The sequence below is a fragment of the Schistocerca gregaria genome, chromosome 1 (assembly GCF_023897955.1).
Source record: "Schistocerca gregaria isolate iqSchGreg1 chromosome 1, iqSchGreg1.2, whole genome shotgun sequence".
Lineage (NCBI taxonomy): Eukaryota > Metazoa > Arthropoda > Insecta > Orthoptera > Acrididae > Schistocerca > Schistocerca gregaria.
The window spans coordinates 771,731,853-771,745,932 of NC_064920.1; the positions used below are offsets into that span (position 1 = coordinate 771,731,853).

Sequence of the window (14,080 nt, forward strand, 5' to 3'; positions counted from 1 at the left end):
GTGTTCGAACAAATTATTATTCTTGGATGAGTAAGGGGGAAGAAGAGTAAAGGCTTGCGAGAGGACAAGAGTAACATTTATAGTGTTGATTCTATTGGAAATGCATCGTTATTTAGGAATAGTAGTACGTGGAAGATTAGAACATGTTCGTGAAATAGCTATTTGCAGCCAGCATACAAATATCCCAAAGGCGTAACAGTTTATGGATTTATTTTAAATATGGGTATATTGCAAATGTGAATACACTTCTGAATTATTTTGGCTGATGCTCAGATCACGAAGCAATCAAGTAATCAAAACATACGAAATGAATTCGCAATTGCGAATAAGGACTACCATCAACTGTAAAATGGAGTGACATTGATAATTTGTGCCGGCCCGTGATTCTAACCCGAGCGGTCGCCTTACTATTTAGCTATCCGTGAACGACCCAGGGCAACACTAACTTCCATATCTTGTCAAACACGCTTCCACGCATTTATCTGCCGATACCGGGCAAGCGACTTTCAAGTACGTCTGACCTCTACGAGAATATACATAATGTGTGAACAAGTACAGGTCGTAGAAGCATGGTTGACGATTTATGGAAGTTCGGGTCTAACCGTGAGTCGTGCACGGGTAGCCAAATGGTTAGGCAACCTCTCGGGATAAGTGGGAATTCCGGGTTCGAGTACGGTCCAGCACAAATTTTCACTGCCATTCCGTTCTACAGCTGGTGGTAGTTATTCGCAATTACGAATTCATTTGATGTTATTCGTAACGGCTGTGCATCGTAATCAGAGCACTGGCAGTGCAATGGCTTAGATAAAATGTTTACTTCCCTGCTGAATATTTTTATTAATATTGTCTTTACTTTTACTAGTAACTGGTATATGCGACTACCGTCCAGCGGCACCATGTTCCGGATTCCATGTGCAACTTTAGACATCTCTAAATCGCTGGTAACGCGGTTTTGGGGTTTGAGAAGCGACGGTTCTTGAAACTAACTGTTCATGCCAAACTATTTTTGTCGTTATGGTTGGTCCATCAGTAATGTAACTACACACTGAGTTACCACTGTAATTTTATATTGTTACTGCTACCAATTTTGATGACATTTCAAAACAAACAAGCTCATTAAACCAGACTAGGGCTGCCTAAACAATAATAGCCGTCAACGCTTGTTACTGCAGACCTAAGCTAGGCTACACGAGATGGATCAACTGAGCGATGGAGGGATTAATGATCCATTCATTGCTAATTTTAATAAAATGCTGTTTATGTCGAAAACCCGGAACAAACTGAACGCTGTACTAACGCAGTGCGAGGAGAACCTGAAGCAGCACATGATGAGTTTAAAGGGACTGAACTACTGAGTCATCAGTCCCTCCTTATCATGAAACACGTAAAAAAGGAAAACGCAAAAAAAGGGTCCTTAGCTGCGCAAACTATATAAGCAAGTCGGAGAGTTTAAAAGGGTGTAACAATACTTTTAACACAACTACTATAGGTAAGAGAAAATAGACAACGCAGGCAGCATCTTGCACAAGACGGTCTTAAGGCACAAAAAGGTGAAAAGGGAAGAAAGTAACCTGCGGTATCTCGTGGGGTACACACCACAGCAGCAGGCACTAGGGAAACAATAGAGTCTGACAATCACAACAAACTGTCAGTTCTGTGAACTTTGTTTATAGATCTGTCAATGTGATCCGCCTGTTTGAAAGTTTGCAACTTTGAGGATATCTACCTGACTTGCAAATTCAGGAAGGACGGCGGTGCCGGTGAGAGTTGTCTGTGTTTACTTACGGCCGGTGTGGGAGGAGTTGGCACAGCCTACCGCCAGCTTTAATTAAAACACGCGCTCTGATTGCCAGGTGTCGACACATTCCACAAATAGACCGGCCCAGCACTACCTGACACTCCCTCCAGACCCTCGTGCCACAGCAACGCGAGTCTTTCCATGTCATATGAACTTTGGAGTAGAATCAACAAACTCATTTTCAGCGATCTTCCTCTACTTTACGTGATTTTTTGAAATTTTTGTCTGGCTTTACTTCGGTACTAATTATCTTTTACACTTTACACGATAACTGAGGAACCGATTCGTCCTAACAACGAAGTCTGCTTCAAGTCACGTGCGGTAAATTTAATTGGTTGAAGGCTTGTGTTACCATCTGTCACCAATTAACAACGGAAGCCTAAATGGAGTATTCAAAAATTGCGACTACTTTTACTGTCTGAAGTGTTCTGAGCCATCCACATTATGGGTGCTTCTCGATTAACGTTTGCATTTATCAGAGTAATAATGTCTAACTCTTCGCCACAACCTCGTAGCTTGTCTACGAACTGGCGTAATCAGCAGCTCAATTTTCGATTTCACCGTGACAGAGTTAGTTGTAAGCTTTGCTTCTGGCTCAGACCTATTTATTTTTGTAACAGGTCTCGTTGAATCCAACAAAAAATGAACATTCCGAGAGGCACTCAGTATTACCCTCGTAAGTCAATAAGTGCAACAACGATATCCAGTGTTCCCACTCTTCCTAAACAAAAACAAAGCTACACTAACATCAAAAGTATCCAGACACCCCCAAAACACACTTATTCATATTAGGTGCATTGTGCTGCCACCTACTGCGAGGTACTCCATATTAGTGAAATCACTAGTCATTAGACATCGCGAGAGAGCAGAATGGGGCGCTCCGCGGAACTCACGGACTTCGAACATTATCAGGTGACTGGTTGTCATTTGTGTCATGTCCGTACACGAGATTTTCACACCCCTAAACATCCCTAGTCCACTGTTTCCGATGTGATAGTGAAGTGGAAACGAAGGGACACGTACAGCACAAAAAGCGTACAGGGCGACCACGTCTGTTGACTGAGACCGCCGACAGTTGAAGGAGGTCGTAATGGGTAATGGGCAGACATCTATCCACACTGTCACAAGAATTCCAAACTGCATCAGGATCCACTGCAAGTACTATGACAGTAAGGCGGGAGGTGAGAAAACTGATTTCATGTTCGAACGGCTGCTCAGACGCAAATTATGCTGGTAAATGCCGAACGTTGTGTGGAGTGATGAATCACGGTATACAATGTGGCAATCCGATGGCAGTGTATGGGTATGGCGAATGCCCGGTGGTCATCTGCCAGCGTGTGTAGTAACGACAAAAATTCGGAGGCGGTGTTGTTATGGTGTGGTGGTTGTTTTCATGGAGGGGGCTTGCACCCTTTGTTTTGCGTGGCACTATCACAGAACAGGCCTCCATGGATGTTTGAAGCACCTTCTCGCTTTCCACTGTTTGACAGCAAATTCGGAGATGGCGATTGCATCTTAACACGATCGAACACTTGTTCGTAATGCACGGCCTGTGGCGGAGACGTTACACAATAACATTCCTGTAACGCACTAGCCTGCACGAAGTCCTGACGTGAATCTTACAGAACACCTCTGGGATGTTTTGGAACGCCGACGTTGTGCCAGACCTCACCGACCGAAGTTGATACCTCTCCTCAGTGCAGCAGTCCGTGAAGAGTGTGTGCCAGTCTCCAAGAAACCTTCCAGCACGTGATTGAACGTATGACTGCGAAGTGGAAGCTGTTATCAAGACTAAGCGTGGGCCAACGCCATATTGAATTTCAACATTACCGATGGAGGACGCGACGAACTTTTAAGTCCTTTTTAGCCCGCTATCCAGATACTTTTGATCACAGCAGACATGTGGAACGTGTCACGTCTCCTTAATTCTGTAAATATTTGTAGTGTATCTTACCTCAATCGCCTAGGGATCAGGAAATTTACTCCAGTATTCCAAACGAAACCTTACTTGTTTGTAGATCAATTTCTTACCTGAAACAGAAAGAAAATAATATGTAGAACGAATGGCTAAATATTTAGTTTAACACAGGTTTGAAACTAATCTGACAATTATCAGCTGTCGTTACGAATTAGCCTCGTATCCGGATGTTACATAAGGTCAAGTCTTGTGTGCAACGGCTGGCAACCACCATATAATCGAAATTCATACATACAGGAAATTGATGAAAGAATTTCTTCACAGAACGAGGAAGAAACTTAATGGCGCACGCAAAGACTGCCAATTATAAGTAGCTTCCGCAAGCACGGTCTGAACTGCAGCTCCCGGACGTCTGGTATAGATTGTGGTAAATGTCACAATAAGTTGACTAAGTTTTTGAGTGTGGCACTATGCGACATTGCTTAAACTAAGCGAATTCAACGAAACATCAAAATGATGTGCTAGAAGAACAGATGAAGTGAAATTATGAATACTTCACTACAGAAGGGGGCATCACAATGGAAAGGTGCTGTGACAGTCATGAACTGTGCACTTAGCACTGATAGAGCCAGTCGAGATGAAACTGGTTGGGAAAGCACACAACGAATACCGTTTGTTAACCGTCTAAAACATGCAGAGATAAAACAATTACTGCAACACAGTGATACTAGAAAACTCAGGTGCCGTCAGTGATAAAGCAACAAACAACATGTAGAAAACAATGTTTCTACTGCTACTATTACTACTATTAGATTAGTAAGAACGCCCACCGTTGCAGGAGCTAAGAATAATTTTTCTTAAAGCAAATTTACGAAGTATTGTCTCACTTCGTACGTAACCCTGTCCTCGTATCAGGAGCAACGTTCTCTCCCATCGGAGGCTACCATTCCCTCCTCTGTGCGTACTCAATCCGATGTACAAATCAACCACTCGTTTTGTAAATATAAACCGCTTTTTGTTGCTGTAGTGTATTTTATTTTTCTACGCGAGTTTCACCTTTTACTGTAAGGCGTCGTCAGTGGACTAGTTCTTCGCGTTTTTGGTTGGTATCAGTTTCCTCTCATCTGGTCACATGTTGGAGCTCACACTTGCTTCACTTACGAAACATACGCATGTTTTCATGTTATGAACTTTTTCTTCGTAATATAAACAAACAATACAGTTACGAATGTCAAGCACAGTTTTCGTGAAATATCTAGAACTAGTGACAGCAGCCAGTACTGCTCCACAGCAGTTGGGGCAAAGAATAAAAATTATGAAGTAAAGTTCATTACATGAGAACATGCTTATGTTTCGTAAGTTATGCTACAATACGACCAACACGTGACCAGATTAAAGGAAACGCAGATACCAACCAAAAACGCCAAGAACTAATCCATTGACGTCTAAGTGGATGGCGAAGCATCTGGAAGCAGTACAATAATGCAGAAAGGAAAGACTATTTAAGAAACGAATATTTGCGCTTGGACGATGGCCACACACAGCATTAAAATAACACTAGCTTTATACGGAAGAAGGTACTACCATTCGCCAATGTTTTGTCTGATTCTCGTACGCCGCTTAAATGCCCTCACCAAGTGCACAGCTAACAACCACTGTTACAGAAGACACAATGGAGGTATGGACCTAGCAGGAGGGGGTGGTCACACACAGCGTGGACTTCCGGCGGGCCGGCTTTCCAGTTGGCCGGGCAGCGGTGGCTGGCGGAGGGCTGGCTGGACTTCCTGCACGTGCACCGCACACCTCACAACGGCCTTCACATTCTTGTTTAACTGTGCGGAAGTTTGTGTTCTTCAGCCCGAAAACAGGTCTGAAGCTGTTCATCACGTCACTATCCAACATACAGTCTATCCCTGCCTAACTGCCGCAACCGACACCCATTTCCACAAATCACTCCCAGGAAATGCAGGAACTTAGCCTGCACAAAATTGACACTTTGGCCTTATTAGGACAAGAGCAGGTACATCCAGTTCAACATGCTTACCATTGGCAAACTATTTCTTCCTCCCCTCCTTAGCCTTACCTTCCTTACCACACAATTTCTTGCTGCCTTATGATGTATCGCATGAACATCTCTTCTTTCAATATAGTTTTGACAAATCTCTTATTTGATGCAGTGTCTCAGTTATTCTATCTTCCCACCGTCAGCATTCTTCTGCAGCACCGTATTTTAGAAGCTTACCTCGTCTTAATTTCGCATCTTCCAAGTTTCACCAGCCTCAAAAAGCTCTAACGCCTAATTTTGTTATTCGATGTTAATAAATTTCCCGTTTCAGAAATCCTTTTCTTTCTAGTGCCAGTTTGCATTTTAATCTTTTATTTCTGCCGTCAGTTATGTAAACAGCAAACGCCACTTACTTATTTCCTACAATAACTCAGCATAATCGAATTAGATGCAGTTATTTTTCCATCATTTACTTTCGTTTATATTTGTTATTCATCTGATAATCTGTAACTGATTTCCCAACTGATTCCTTGTCTGAAAGAACAAGCTCACCAGCAAACCCCAAGGGTTTTCTATCTCCTCTCTGAACTGCATTCCCCTAACCTTAATTATCCTTGGTTTAATTTACTGCTTGCTAAACGTACAGATTGGGCATGGTTGTAATCTTTCCCATCTATGTTACTCTTCTCTGAACTGCCTTCCTTTAGTTTGTTTTTTCAACGTCGCTCACTTTAGTCCTGTTACTATCAATTTTTCCCTCGAAATCATCCTAAGTTGAAAGAAAATGTACGAATGCTATAAAGGGACGCTCGCATTTCCTGAACCTATGGCCCAAGTCTAAGCTTCCGACTGATAGCCACTTAATATGGCGACGCACAGCAATAATACGGTAATATGAAGAGATGACCTGACAGGTCACGTGCCATTATGGAATTCTCATTTCCCTCTACTTCAAAAATAATTTAGTACATTGTCTTACTGCATACTTCTATATGGCAGATGAGAATTCTAATGAACTCAACAGAATATTTTCATTTCCAGCGAAGGAAAATTTTCTCGCCCACTGTAGGCATGATTGTACATGCGACTGTTTTATTTAACTAGCCTTGCAGAAATATAGCACTAAAATAATTACATAGTGTGGTTTAAGTCACATCAGGGGGCAATATATTGTTTTCAGAAACTGCTAATAGAAACGGCGGATTTATCTTCGCGAGATCACCTTCTACAAAGCAACAGATTGATGCGAATGTGCGGCATTTGCAGCAGGCTGGGTAGGGTCGAGATGTAGGCCTGGAAACTTTTCTGACTTGTGGAAACCAAAACTAATAGGCAAAGACGAAGCAATGTTCAGGTCTGTGCGATGTGACTTCACGTATACGACTATTTCAAAGAACTGGGAGACATACTTTAAGTGTGTGTATGCTGACAACATTACGGCTGTTACTTTAAATTGTTCTGATGACTGAAAATAAACAGTAAATAGGTCCATAAGAGTGGTTTTTAACTAGCGGAGAGGGCATTGAGTTGATGCGTTACAGAGGACGGGATAGTGAGTCAATCCGTGTTTCCCATGCCGATGTTCAGCGGACCGAAACAATGTATACAACGAAAAGAGGGGCCTTTAAAATAGACTTTCCTCTTCATAAGCATAACATGCTGTAAATAGCCCGTCACATGAATATCATTGTTGATAAATTTCTTCCTATAGCATGCAAGAGAACGCATTCCACACTATCTTGTTAGTAAACTATGTACAGAAGGTGTAACCAACTATTGCTGTGATATAAATACCGTGAAAAATTACTAAAACATGACGTCCATGCCGTGTCTCCATTTTTCTTCGAGTATGATTACCTGCAGCTGCATTTAGCGCATCAGCGTAATACAATGGATTAATCTTTTTTATTGCAGTTTTTTCAGTTGATAGAAAAACACATTGTTCGCGTAACGGAGTGGACCGATGTGGCCCAAAGCATGGATGTGATGCGACAATTTTGTTTGCAAAAGGCCAGATGAAAGTTTTGGCAACACTGACTCCACCTGCTAGAAAGGTGATTTTCGTAAATTGATTTTGCCCTTTGCAGGTAGTCTTCAACGGCTAAGTACGGAACTAAGGAGCTTACACCTAAGCTGCTAACGTGGCCGGCAATTACCACCAGTGGCGCCGCTCAGATTCTGCTCTCTGGTTTACCCTCAGGAGCTGCCCTAGGAAAACTCGTTTTCCATGGCTACCGGAAGAACTTTGTGGATTACTACTGTAAGTGAACACTTTCATCCAGCTAAATCATACAACTACACTTTCCGAAAGCCACAGCAAAGCGCAAGGCGGAGTATACTTCGCTCGTTTACTACGAATTATTCCATTTCCTTCTTGAAAGTCGAGGAGAAATGATTGGCTGTTTACCTCTGAATAAACTTTAGACACTGTCTCTTTGTTAACGTGACATTTGCATAAACGTCTGAGAGGTGGAACAACTTACGTGACCCATGGAAGCGTCTTACCTCAGCGGACTAAGGTCCTTGGAAGGCGGCCTTAGTCTGGCATTATTGTGCGAACAAAGCGAGTTTTACGAATTCGGCGCGCTTGCATTTTACCAGGATCTATTAGAATAACGTGACAGTTTAGCGTGCAATTATGGGAGGCGGCGAGTCTGCCGTTACGCACAAGCGCACTATGTCTCCGGTAACAAAAGTTGTGCAATTCCGCACTGTGTACGTTCGTGTGCCTCTAATCAGCTGCCTTGGGTTCGCTTTCGAAGATTGTAACAGCTCTATCATTTTCCTACTTGATAACTCCGCACAGTCCTTACATGGTAAGTATTCTACCATAGGGCGGATCTTAACTTGGCCCTTTCCATGCACTTTTGTGATTTGTTATCCTCTTCGTTTTCTCTTAATTGTTTTCTATCCTTATACTCTCCATTGTCTCGTCACATGCTTCTCCAAGCATCCATCAATATATAATCTTTTCTCATCCAATGTCCAAGCCAACTGTTTTCCTCTTCCGGATTACCTTCAAAATTGTCTCTTCTTCCAATCTTCTCTACCTCATATCTGACTGTCTACCCATGTTATCCCTCCCATCCTCCAAATCCACAACTCAATACTTCTGTTGCTTCCATCTCTTTACTCAGTGTCCACGTCTCTGCTCCGTGTAATTCCAGCTCCAAATAAAGCGCTTCGACAGTTTCTTCCTAGCGCCCCTGTCCTGCCATCAACATAACAGCCGCCTTTTATTAAATGCCTCCTTGACGCCTGCTACGCGCCTTTTCATCTTATTGCATCTAGTGTCTTCAGTTATTACGCTTCCTCTATATCTGGAAGCAGTAACTTCCTATGTCTTCCAACCCCTAACTTTTTAATTTCTCTCACTTTTCTTACACTTGTCACAATGCACGTTGACTTATTGTCATTCCGAACTCCTCACAGCTCTGATTCAATGCCGACTGGTTCTACTTCAACATGCGGCCGTTAACATCCATCGAAACATGGCGAAAGGGAGTGTAAACCAACACCTGTCGCTCGAAATCATTAGCTACTTCCGCGCTATCCTTTAGTCTGATATAGAAATTTAAGTGGGTATCTACACATTTGTAAAATCAATTCTTATTTTTGTACTACCAAACCCATCCAATACGCAGAGCTTAGCGAAAATTACAATCGCGACACTTTTTTGGAACAACTTTCAGAGCTACTTAGCGAACCAGTTATGAAGCAGGCAGCTAGGCGACGGGCTGTGGCAAACGCAGCCGCTGGGGCAGCGGTCCGGCAAGAAATGTGGCAAGGCGGCGGCCGGCTGCCCGCGGTAACCCAACGCTGGGCCGGGAAGGTCACGCGGGGGACACGGGACAGCCGCAGCCAGCCGGCCTGCCTGCCTGCCGGGCGGCTTCCAGCGTTACTCCAACCCTGCCTCCCCTACACGACTTGCAGTATGCACTGAGGTGACAAAAATCACGGGATGGTGATATGCACCAATACAGACGGCGCTAGTATCGTGTACACAAGATTTTAAAGGGTAGTGCCGAGGCGGAGCTGTCATTTGTAATTAAGTGACTTATGTGAAGATGTTTTTGAAATGATGATGGCCAGTTTGAGCTAGACACATGGGGCATTCCAATTCGGAAATCTTCAGGGATTTCAATATTCCGAGAGCCAGTGTGAAGTTGTGCTCATAGTACCAGATTTCAGGCATTACCTCTCACCACAGACAAAGCAGTGGCCGACGTCCTTGGCTTTAGGACATACCAGCAACGCTTGTTTAGGGTTGTCAGTGCTAAAAGACAAGCAACACTGTGTGAAATAACCAAAAATCTGTGTGGGCCGTGCGACGAACGTATCCGTTAGTGCCGCAAAATCTCGCTTTAAGGGCTTTGGTGGCGAGTATCTTTGCTAACAGCATAACATCGACTGCAGCGTCTCTCGTGGGCTCTTGTCCATATAGGCTGGACCATGGACAACTGGATAATCGTGCCTTGGTTATAGGAGCCCCGAATCCAGTTGGTAAGAGATCCCATAAAGCCACGAACCCTAGTTCTCAACATAGTACTGTGCAAGTTGGTGGTGGCTCCATAATGGTATGGGCTGTCTTTGTATTGACTGGATAGGATCCTATGATCCAACTGAACGGATCTTAGACCGCAAATGGTTATATTCGGCTACTTTGAGACTATCTGCAGCGATTCGTGGACTTCATGTTCCCAAACAACTATGAAATTTTTTATGGGTGGCAAATCGTCATGTCATCGGGTCACAATATATCGAGACTGTTTTATGAACATTCTGGACAGTTTTAGCACTGACAACCATAAACAAACGTTGCTGGTTCTTTGTCAAAGTCAAGGCCGTCGGCCACTGCTTTGTCTGGGGTGAGAGGTAATGCCTGAAATCTGGTACTATGAGCACAAATTCACACTGGCTCTCGGAATATTTAAATCCCTGAAGATTTCCGAATTGGAATGCGCCATGTGTCTAGCTTCCTCAATTATGGACGCTATCGAGATAGCGTGGCTCAATGTTTCTGCGGGGACTTCAAACGACTTGAGTACTTGCCACGAGGAGTTGCCGCAATTCGCCGGGCAAAAGGAGGTCAGACACGATATCAGAAGGTATCCTATGACATTTGTCACATCTGTCATATCTGTGTATTTGATGAACTGCTACTGTGCTCAATGGAGAACGTGCTGTCACCCTGATAAAAATGCATCCTGTTCCCGCAGAACTGCCTATTTTCCACTTCATATGACGCAAGCCACCGAGTGCACCTACTGCTTATTAGACTTAACACCCAACTGAAGGATGTAGGTTCGTACCGGAAGTCGTTCCGTAATATTTCCGTACCTTCACTAGGACCTACTCTTTCTTTTTAACGTGAAGATGAACCAGAATGATTGTTTAAACGCTATCGCTGTCCAAGTGTTGACCTTTTCCCTCAATTTCATCACTCCGGTTTCCCAAGGTGAACAGATCTTGTCAAGTGCGTACGCATACGTTCCTGGTTTGTCGAACACTCAAGAGCCGTATCGCACCTCGATTCCCATGCTTAATCCTTTATTCGCGTGCCTAACCGTTTGAGCGACTGGTTTCTTTCGCGGCCCACCATTTTATTCATTTTGTCTCCAGCCTCAGCGCTTTTAGTGTGAAACCACCGATGCTACGGAAGCTCTCAATCAGAACTTTCGCAGTATCTGTGGCTTCATGCTAAACACGCTGATTGTCGAGAACAAAATGTATAAAATGGTTGGTTGCAGCAGAAACGACTGGGGCTCAAAGGAATGGTTAAATCACACAATCGAATAGAAAAAAGTCGGATTATTTCAAATCGCCGGTGAAACTTAGCACTCTGCATTCATTTACTTTTGTACCTCCAAGATGTTATTAATGGACGGCTTCAGCTTAACATGGCACACCTGAACAAACTTGTGGACACACTCCCTCTGCTAATTGAGGCCACCAAAGCTACAATAGCTGTTAGACGTTATTTGCGCGACGTCTTCTGGGGAGGGGCCCCCTGAATTGGTACGGCGTGCTTATTAGAAATTTCACACTTCTATTATCTTTCTTCCAACGCCGCCTTTATTGTATGAACTAGGCAGCTGCCAAATTTTCATCGCAAATTAAAAAAATCCATCCGGCGATGGTTGCGGTTTTAAGTCTTACATTTAAAAGATTTTCCCTTGATGCCATCTAAGGTCCAGCCACTATGGTCCCGCAAGACAATGACGCATCCTTGTTATTAGTGCCCTGACAGCAGCCATGTGCCAGTATTAGCTTATTTGGACGATCTCAATGTGTCATTCCGCCATGCATTAAGCGGTAACACCTGAAGGATCGTATCTGATACGGGCAGACATAGCTCGCCTAGGAACGTAAATTATTTCCATGCTTGCAAGAAATTACACGTGCTAGTAACACAGTTACGTGTTTAAGTACCCGACAAGGTTTCTTAAATTTGTAATTTCCTCAGTGAATTGTTATTTTATAACCTAAGGTTTTCTAAAAAAATATACCAGGTTATTCTAAAAGATTGACAATTGTTTCACGATCGGTGGGACATGAACAGTATGTCGCAGGAAAGCCTGATTTCCAAAGTTTTGTTTCGTTAACTAGCTGCATTAACGGCCGCTAGGGTATTCGCGCCAATAGGCAGTTGTAAGCAGTAAGTGGAATAACAATTTGACATGTTTGAATAATGGCTTTTTCCTTAACAGGACTTACGTTTTTCAACAGGGTGGGGCTCCGCCAGAACAGCACCGTCATGCCCGAGGATTTTCATATCACTCCCTTTCTCGGCTATGGATAGGTCGCATGGGGAATCAGGACCTAGCTCTACACTTCTTGATATCACGCCCTGTGATTTTCTCGCGGGGCTGTCTAACTGAGCCTGTTTACTTGCCGCCTCTATCAACTCTGGCCGACCTGCGGCACCTTGTCATTGCTGTGGTGAACTCCGAAGCACGAGACATGCTTCTTCGCATGTGGAACAAGTTTGGCTACCGCTTAGATTTTTGCCGCGCAGCAAACGGGGAAGACATTGTACAATTTTTACACGATGACACACACATCACATTGGCCCAATCTTCTTTAATAACCTTGTACGTTGTCAACTCTTACTCATTCGAGCTGGTACCTTCCAGTGTGAACTTTTTAGCCCCCGCTCCTTCCAGCATCAAAATTTTATATACACCGAAAAGGAAGTAAAACATTTGAAATGACAACCAGTTTACGAATGTCGATATTTAGTGCAGTTTTCCAGAGACTGAAGCACGGGAAAATAAATAATCCAACTGCTCCTTTGTTTCCATAAATCTGATTGCTAGAATCGTTTCTATATTAAAGATAAGATCTATTTCAATACCATGCTTATCGTGTAATTTCTTTAAGGAAACAGGTTCTTTCAAAGTAACCTTTCGATTTGTACCATCAATTTGGGCTTAGGGTAATGAGGACTTGAGAAAACCGTTCAGAAATTTAGTTTTTCAGCGAGCAAAGGAGAATTTCATGTTGAGCGTTACTTGCGGACAAAGGAAAAACATATCAGCCAACAGATTGGACTGAAAGACAGTCGTGATCTAAACGAAAAAATTGCTGGTGATGGGACGTTCACGCAATCGAATGAATGCTACATGAACCAAGGAAGTTCTGTGCTAGATTTCAAGAAACAAGACCAAGGCAACATAATGGAGGGTGGGTAGACGACATTTGGAAACCGTGCATCAACGCACATAGGAAGCAGAAATGCATAAGGGGGAAGAAGGGGAGCGGATTTAGGAGCAATGACGTTTCTCCAATATGCCGCATGATCCTGTGTCGCAGAATTACTCTAAAAAGCAGAGTGTGGCTTTCGAATGACTGGAGAAACATCGAAGCTGTTGCAACAGTTCCAATTCGTATCTGTGGGAGGTTAATAACGCGAAAGTATATTTTCAAGCAAACCGCTATCTATGATTGTTGCCGAATTTGAAATACAGATCAAAAGCAATCATCAGTGCTTTTGTAGACGACAGCGGATTAAGACTTAGCTTTCACGTTTATGAACCGTGAAGCCTGCTGATAGCCCGTGCTTGTTGAACAGTATGCAGACTTCTGGCATGAATACTATGGCGTCCATACCAAGGTCTGATATAGAAACCCTTTAACTGCCCTCTAAATTCTGCAACCCTGAACTATCTTCTTCAGTTCACCTTCGTGCGTCCAAAGTGACGAAGCAGCTGGTTTTACACAACCGACTTTGTCAAGATTTACTACTCATGGGACCTAAAGTAGATGACGTCACTATCAGGAAGCCCATTTCCCCTGCTCAGTTGAAGGAAGTGACAGCTTGCCCTGACCCACCACGGTGGCTGTGCTGTACTGCATC

The 14,080-nt window shown here is 43.4% G+C and overlaps 1 protein-coding gene and 1 long non-coding RNA gene across 2 annotated transcripts in view; both read right to left on the minus strand.

Moving 5' to 3' along the window:
• The window catches only part of LOC126268397 (failed axon connections), a 147,398-nt gene that overhangs the window by 45,871 nt on the left and 87,447 nt on the right, over positions 1-14,080 (minus strand). The gene's annotated exons all lie outside the window — the stretch shown is intronic.
• The window catches only part of LOC126268413 (uncharacterized), a 70,098-nt gene continuing 59,770 nt past the window's right edge, over positions 3,753-14,080 (minus strand). Inside the window, exon 3 of the long non-coding RNA XR_007549116.1 lies at positions 3,753-3,829. This is a non-coding gene — a long non-coding RNA (uncharacterized LOC126268413). The remainder of the gene's footprint in view (positions 3,830-14,080) is intronic.